This window comes from Primulina huaijiensis, chromosome 17, assembly GCF_012295235.1.
Source record: "Primulina huaijiensis isolate GDHJ02 chromosome 17, ASM1229523v2, whole genome shotgun sequence".
Taxonomy (NCBI): domain Eukaryota; kingdom Viridiplantae; phylum Streptophyta; class Magnoliopsida; order Lamiales; family Gesneriaceae; genus Primulina; species Primulina huaijiensis.
Genome location: NC_133322.1, coordinates 15,318,029 through 15,326,844, shown reverse-complemented (window position 1 = coordinate 15,326,844; position 8,816 = coordinate 15,318,029).

Sequence of the window (8,816 nt, the reverse complement as noted above, 5' to 3'; positions counted from 1 at the left end):
AAATTGATCAAGAGCTATATCCGCCTATACCGGATTAGTTGGATTCAAGTGATTTAATTCACCAAAGGTATAAAATTCTAATGCCCTATTAATGTTTAATCATAAAAACATACGAGTGCTCGCTCAAACATATATATTTTGATTGTCAAAATAAAATAAAAATTTTAAAACTTCCGCTACGTTTGGGCACGAGAAAACCGAGATCCAACAATAATATTATTAATAATTAGTTTATGTAGTAATTAAGTAAATTGGTTAGTATTTAAATTATAGGTAGAATTTAAGATTTTAAGGACTCTTAAAATGTCATATTTCAAAAGTTGGAGGACTTAATTATTATTATTGGTAATTAAAACTTTGGGAATCAACATAAAACACCTAGTTAATATTTTTATTTAAATATAAAGAGAGTCATACCCTAATTCATACAAAACTCACGCCACACACACAAACACACACATCAGCCGAAACACCTAGGGTTGGGGGAATTTTTTGGCTCCTCTTCTTCTAGTAGCAGCCATAGCCGATTATCACCCTACAATCCTTGATTATTTTTGTCACTTTTGAAGCAATAAAATGCAGCAAACTGTTCTCTATTCGACCTCCGTTCTTCCCCGCGTCATTCGATATTTCGTGCATTTAAAACGCAAAGACATGTATAAACTTTTCTTTAACGCATCGATCATGTTACTTACTGTATTTTGTACAAAATATTCATGAAAACTCGTTGGTTTGATTATATGAATGCTATAACATTATCGAAAAGTTTTCGATATAAAATATGTATAAACTTCCATGTTTTCTTGAGTTTTTGGATCGCGGGCTTCGTTGGACCGATCCTAAGGCTTGCTGCTATGTATGGTTATGTTATGAGGTGTATTTAGATGTTATTAGGTGGTTTGTGATGTGGCGAAAGGTTGCTAGTGAAGCAAAAGGTGATAAGAGCTCATAGCTACACATATGGGGGATCGCGGCCTTTGGATGGTGCGGTCCAGTACATGGATGGACCAGGGCTCGTGGCTAGGGTCTAGGCAGGGTCTTAGGGTCTTGGGGTAAGTTTGGTACAGTTCGGTTAGGGTATGTTTGGATGGCACAATAGCTGGAGTCGTGCCTGTGCCGCATGCGCGCGTAAGGAGTGTCGCGCATGGGAGGGGGTCACGGCTCATGTGGTTTAGGGGCTATGCATGTGTCTTGGGCTGGAAAGGGTTGAACCAGAGTCTTAAGTGATGTCTATGGGTCGATTCTAGGGCTTGGTTCGATTGGAATCGATAGGAACGGAACACATAAGTGTCATAGTGTCACTATTTGGGGTAGTTTGCGTTCTACGGTTTGTTGTGCATTTTAAGGGGTTCAGTCATGTTTTGGGGCTGATTTAGGGCCTTGGATAGTATGTTGTGATGTTTTTTACGTGTGGGCCGAGTCTCGAGTCGATTGGTACGTCATAAGTGGTTCTATTTAATTCGGAGTCGTACGTGTCCGAATGCACCTTTAGGGGCAGTTTTGGGTTTAATTTCGAGGATGTTGTGGCAACACGTTCGGGGATGATCCAACGAGGTTCATGATGTTTGTAAGTATGTATGACGTACAAAATAATTATTTTTTAGGTATGCAATTTGTCTTGTAGCCAATTATGTTACAAGTTTGGAAGCTAGAGAAGGTGTCTGGGGTTCTCTCCAGCCTCTTCGGGGTAAATTATGTTATGATAGGGATTGGACATCCAGTCCAAAGGCTGTGGTGATCTCTCCCGGCCCAGTACTATGGTTAGTTTGATCAAAAAATTTATGTTATGGGCTACTTACATTGAACAGAACTCTACGCAAAATGATTTACGATTACAATTACTATAACGAGCATGAAAATGCGATTTTGTGAAAATGTTTATGTAGGAAAGTCGCATTCTACATATTTATGCTTATATTATGTTACATACGAGCTATGTTTAAATTGCATGAATTTTTATTACGCGTGACTTGTTATTCACGGTTTATGCATGCTGAGTCATTAGACTCACTAGACTTGGTCGATGCAGATGATGTAGATGAAGAGACTGGAGGTGGTGACCAGTGAGAAGGCTCGGGCCAGTGGCAGTGCAAACACGAGGACCTTGTAGTTCACGTGATTTTTATCATGCACGTTTAAAACTATTTACTCTAATTTTATGCCTTAGTATTGATGACTAGTAAGTTGAGATTTTTTATATTATGTTAGACCTTTTCAAATTAAATTAGTCGTTATTAAGCATGAATTTTAATAATTGTGATATACAAATGTTGGATTTTTAATATTAACTTATTTTAAAGATGCATGGTGACCGTTATTTTATTTTAAGAGTTATACGTTTAATATATTATATAATAAGAAAATCTCAAAAAATTTCGCAAATATTAAAGTAGTACTATTTTAAGTAATGGGTCGTCACATAAATCTTGTGTAATGTAGATTCTAGCATGCATGAATTCTAGGAGAGGTTCTTTGAGTCTTCATCAACATATTTATAGTTGGGAGCTTCAACAGTTGGATATGCTTTCCAACGATCATTTGTACCATTTTTCGACAGAAATAACTTGTCTCTATCGTCATTATATTGTAATAAATGTAATTAAATGTCCCATTTGTTTTATCCTCTTGTAGCTCCTAGTTTATGAAAATTAGTTTAACTTAAGTCACTTTGAGAAACATTATGTCACGTCGGGAGTTGGTAATGTACCGTTACTAAAACTAGTCGTTTCTAAGAGGTTGAAAATAATGTGTCTTATTGATTTGCACATTTATGACTGGCGGTTGGAAAAACATGGAGTGTATTCAATACGGAGCGATCAGAAGATAGATGATTTGTAGCAGGTGTTGAATAGAACACTGGGGCGACTAGACTTTGCATCGACAGTCATAAACCTGAGAAATAAAGTAGCGGCTGGTTTTCTATAACAGCTCAGTGTTGTTGTTTTGTCAATCATCAAAACTCAGGATAAAATAAATATTCTAACAATTTCTCATTTTTTCATGATGGAAAAACCAAATTACAAGTCTATACAAGATATTATATGAAATCGATTATACATGATAGAATTGAACTAATGAATTTGATTAAGGAAATGAAATTTCATTTGTACAACAAGTGCAAAGAATTTAAAACACCTTATACACGTACAAAATATAATAAAAATTATCTTCTATAACACGAGACGCTACTACCACCACCTCTTATTCTTCTTTATTCTTATTCCAGTCTCTTTGTTTCATCATTGTGCCTTTGACTCTCATACTAAGCCCTTTTCGGCTCGCCGCTTTTGATCTTCAATCTTATTGAGGTAACCTTCCCATTTTTTTGTCATTACCGCGACACATGTATTCTAAAATTTCTTGCAAATGGCCACCCATGGAGTCGAACCACTCATCCATATGTTGATGAACTCAAGCCATCTTAGTTTTCACCCAAATGGCATTATATCCTCCAACTGTTCTGGGTAACCCTATCACAAAATCCATCGTGATGTTCTCTCATTTACAATCGGGATAGGGAGCGGTCTAAGCTTTCCTGTAGGTCTCTGATGCTATCCCTTACCATGCTAACATGTCAAGTACTCAGACACAAAACGCAAAATATCTCGTTTCATGCCTGGCCACAAATACAAAGATTGCATATCCATATACATTTTCATACTCCCTGAATGAATGGAATACAATTTTTATACAAAGATTGCATATCTTTATACATTTGCATATCCTTATACATTTTCGCGATACCTGAATCTAATCTTTCAATTCTTTCATCTCTGCAGGTGCTAGACGATAGGATGTCTTAGAAATTGGCATTATACCTAGCTTCAGCTCAATAGAAAAATCCACCTCTCTTTCTGGTGGAAAGCCAGAAATGTCTTCAGGAAAGACGCTGGGAAAATCTCTGACAATTTCGACATCCTTTAGTCTCTGACAGACTGACTAAGATATTAACACAATACTTGCCAGAAATTCTTGGCAGCTTCTCTTCATAAGTTTCCTCACACAAATACAAGAAACGATGTGCGCCATCTGCTTGTTCCTTGCTACCTCAAAAAGAAAAGACTTCTGGGCGGTCGAACTGATACTGACCTCTGTGGGAAATCTATCTAAGTTCCATTCAACGAAAGACAGTCCATGCCCAGAATGATGTCAAACTCAGGCATCGGTAGCACAATCAGATCTGCCTGAACAACATTCTTCTACAAACGAAGCTCCAAATTCTTCACTATCCTCGAAGTAAATATCTGATCACCAGAAGGAATCAAAATTCTGAAACCCAAATCCATGGCCTCTTTTACAATTCTCAGTCGTTGACAAAAGTCTCGGATATAAATTATTGTGTAGCTCCTGAGTCTAGCAGTGCATAGGTGGTTACACTTGAAATAAATATCCTTCATGCGACAAAATATACAATCTAAACCATTCAAGCATAATAAATTCAAGAAATTCTATCAATAAAACCCATAATTCCCGAAAATTCTCCAATTAAATCCTTAGGAATTCTCGAAATTACACATTATCCAACCAAAATTTCGAAAATTACAAATTCGGCTCCTATGTTTCTCGGGTTAATCATTTTCACCCATTAATTTTTTGAAAGTTAGCAATTGAGTCACTATAAATTTCGATTTTCTCAACAAACAGGCCCTAAAATTTTCGAAAAAATTCTGTTTTGGCCTTATAATTACCGAAATCACCCAAACAGTCCATGAAATTCAAGAATTTGCAAAATATGCCTTGAAATTTTTGGAAATTTCAGTTTCACCTTGGAACTTTTGGTCAACTCGATTTCAGTCTTGGACTATCCAAAATTACAGTTTGACCCTTGAATTTTTGGCTATTTGCATTAAGTCCCTAACTCTCGGTTATTGCAATTTAACCTCCAAAATTCTTATATTAAATCAATTTAACCCGTAAATCCATCTAATTAGAACATGCAACCCATTTACCCCTAAGTTCTTGATCCCAAAAGTAATTCCACTAACCAACTTAACATTTCATGCAGTCAAGACAATTCAAAAAAAATTGTCAAGCAAATAGGTTACCAGTGATCAATGTCATGTCTGGCTCTGCTTCTGCCTCCTCTGCATGCATAACATAGGCCCAACCAGTAGTAGGCCCCATGTTCCTTGGACAATCAGCAGCCTTGTGGCCTTCCTCTTTGCAGATAAAGCATTTAAACGTCCCCCATACATTTATCGAAATGAAAACGGTTGCATTAATTTGCATGGCTGCCTCTCCTCCTGTCTCGGGGCACCTGAATTCTGAGGGGGTTTCTGATGCCCCGGGTGTCTGGGAGGCCCTGTGAACTGCCTCTTATTAGGATGTGAACTCTGTTGTGCCTGATCCCTCTTCCTCTACATCTCCACATATATATCCCTCAGTGCTTGCTCCACTTGATAAGCGCAAGCAGTGGTCGCCTCATAATCACTCGGTCTCATCAGCATAACATCTCTCCTAATGGTAGGTCTGAGGCTATCCATGAAGTGCCTCAGCTTCTCTACTGCAACCCTCGCAATAAGGGGCACAAAATGACAGCCCCGATCAAATTTTCTAATAAACTCAGCAACAGCCAAGTCCCTATGTCGGAAACTCATGAACTCTCGGGTCAGATGCCCCGTGACGTCTGCAGTGAAGTACTTATTGTAGAAAAGATCTTTGAACTGGTTCCATGTGAGATTAGCCAGATTCACCCCATGTATTGCTCCCTCCCACCATAGAGATGCATCATCTATCAGCATATATGTAGGAATCTTACTCGGTCCACATCTCTCATATCTAGGTACTAGAAGTGCATCTCAAGTGATCAAATCCAACCCTCGTCCACAAACGGGTCAGTGGTGCCACCAACTCCTTCGGTTGATCCTCCTAAACTTCTCATATACGTCCACATGGGGTCTAGGAGCCTACTGATCCTGCTCCATCAATCGTGCAATACCTTCCAAAACTCTGGTGGCAGGATCTCCTGGTGGTGGTGGTGGTGGAAAAAATCGGTCACCCCCAAGAGTGTCATCCTGCCTGTCTGTATTGGGAGCTCTTCTGAGAGGCATATTATCTTAATATAGTCCAAATTCTAATGTAACCAACATGCAATTCAATCGAGTTTTTAAAGTATTTAACCTCAAAACATGTAAAAGAACGACATGTACCGTAAAAAATATATCATGTAAACATGCATGTAATGACATTAAAAACATTCAAAACATTTAGAGCATGTAAACTTACAGACTTGAGGCTTGACGACTGAGTTTCTGAAGCTGGCGGTGGCACAACCCTCTGCAAAAAACCTTGCTTTGATACCAACTGGAACGTATGCTGCTAAGATAATACTGAATATTTTTTTAACTAATGGCCGAAACCATAACCACATAAAACCAAGGAAAATTCGAAACCTACATTGTATAAAAACCACCCAACGACTGAATAAAATAACTGCAGTTATCGAATCTTGAAAATGTAATCAATCTCAGAGTTTACTATTTTAAAAGAAAAACTCAAACATGTTGACAAAATCTGTCAAACCAATAGCATATTAAAATTCATAAATATTTAAAAATATTGTTTTAACCCATGACTCAAAAATTATAATGTGCAGAAGAAATGCAAGGTCCTCGGGTTTTCACGTACACCTCCAGCTCAGCCTACTCAGTTTTCAGCACCTCCAGTCTCCTCATCCACATGATCACCTGCATCAATCACACCTAGTGATTCTAAAGACTCAACACACCTGAACCGTTATAACAAGTACATATACATATCATGCAACAGTGAAAAGTACTGTAACCAAAATAGTTTTCGTGATCTTTCACAACATAAACATAAACATCAACATATCGGGTCATATCAAATCATGTCATATCATATAATGATATACGTATCCATTTTCCTTCATTGAATTCAGATCGTTAGTTGTGACTTTCGTATCAGCTCTAGGTCGATGGATCCATCTACGTATAACCGTGGTACCCGGCGGCAAGGACATCAGCGACACTCTCATCCTTCAACTGAGCTTTGGCCTTACATATTTGTGTTTGTGTTCGTGTTCGTGTTCGTGTTCGTATTAGTCACAACTAACTCGTCTCATTCAAAAACATATCATCATATTCATCACTTGTAAAATTCATGCATATATATACATTTTCTCAAAACCAAGCATGCAACGTATTTTTCAGCAGTATCATAAAATTCATATTCATAATTCACATAAACATTTTAAATATGCATTTTCAGTTATCAGGGCACTTCCAGGACTGCTTACTCGATTCAGTTGCAAAATAACCATTTTTCCCCTTAAACCTTAATTTGACCATTTTACCTCTGGATCTTAAAAATTTAACCCGAATCCAATCCAAATTATCAAGTCAACTTAAAACATACATTTACCCCTTGCACCACTAGTCCTCACCATCAAACCAAACCGAGCCCCAAACAAAGCATAACTTGCAAACCCGATCGGCCATTAACCAGGGCTCGTTCCAGATCTGTTTCTCACTCCTAAGCACCTTGATATCGACATTTAGAGCTATCTACCCATCGGTCATGACATCCTTTTACAATATGAGTCATAAAAACGTGAGCATCAAAGCATGGAAATATGTTTCCATCATGTACATGTACTCGAAACTCACATAAAACATTAGATCTACAATATATCATGCATAATCAATCAACAACATGTATTATGATGTGAAAGACAATAAAATGAAGGTATCGGGCATGACTTTGTGTACATACGCTCGAAAAACAACTCAACGACGCGAGAGACGGACACCGGAGGGACGAGACAACATTTCCTAAGAAAATATTTTCAAAAATGAATCAAAATCCTGCTGCTGGACATGAGTGATTGTGTGGCCGAGTGAGGGGAAGAGGATGCTGGGGTTAGGCGTGAAAAAATGAAGGAGAATTAAAAGAATGTTGGGCCTAGGTTTTGAAATATTAAGGTGAAATAATCTTGACCCAAAATTCTACTAAAATAGGCTCAATAACACACACGTAAAATATTTCGTTTTGGTACGTTTTTCAAAAATATTCCCCAAGCCCTCAAAAAGTCCTCAATTTTTCAAAAAATCAACCACCGGTATAAAATATGGTTCGACGTGTAAAAATATCATAAAATCCCATATTTCAAAAAATCATAATAAATATATCATATATTAAATTATTTAAAATAATTATTTAATAAAATATTTTTCCTCAAACTGTCAACGATCTCCGTTCTTCGTTCGAACGTGAAATACTGCTAAAATTCCAAGTATATACAATCTAGTAATTCATGAAATAAAAACATATTATCATATCATAATCATGTATATATTGCATTTACAATAATAATTAAGACATTTTAATAATATCCTAAATTTGCATGCAGTCAGGTTACGTCGTTCGAATTTCTAGACCTTACAGTATCCCTTGGGGTGAGTGCTGGTATTCTGATAGCCAGTTCTAGTAGTTTGTGTCTTTCCTGTTATAAATCCTTACAGCTGTATGAAGGCCGAGTTGGGGGAGTTGATTAGCATAGCCTGACATACCTCACATACTTGGTAGGGCGATTTAGTTGTTTGATGATGTAGCTCCCTGTGTGTTGCTTGAGAATTATTCTTGTTGATCGTATCGTTTGTTTGGCTTCATTCACCATTGACATTGAGTCATGAATATTCATTTCACATTCATTCATAATTATGTTTGTTTGGCTTCATTCACCCATTGACATTGAGTCATGAATATTCATTTCACATTTCATTCATAATTATGTTTATCCATGATTTATGTTATTGTTATATTTGTTTGACTGTTTCATATCAGAATACTAACCT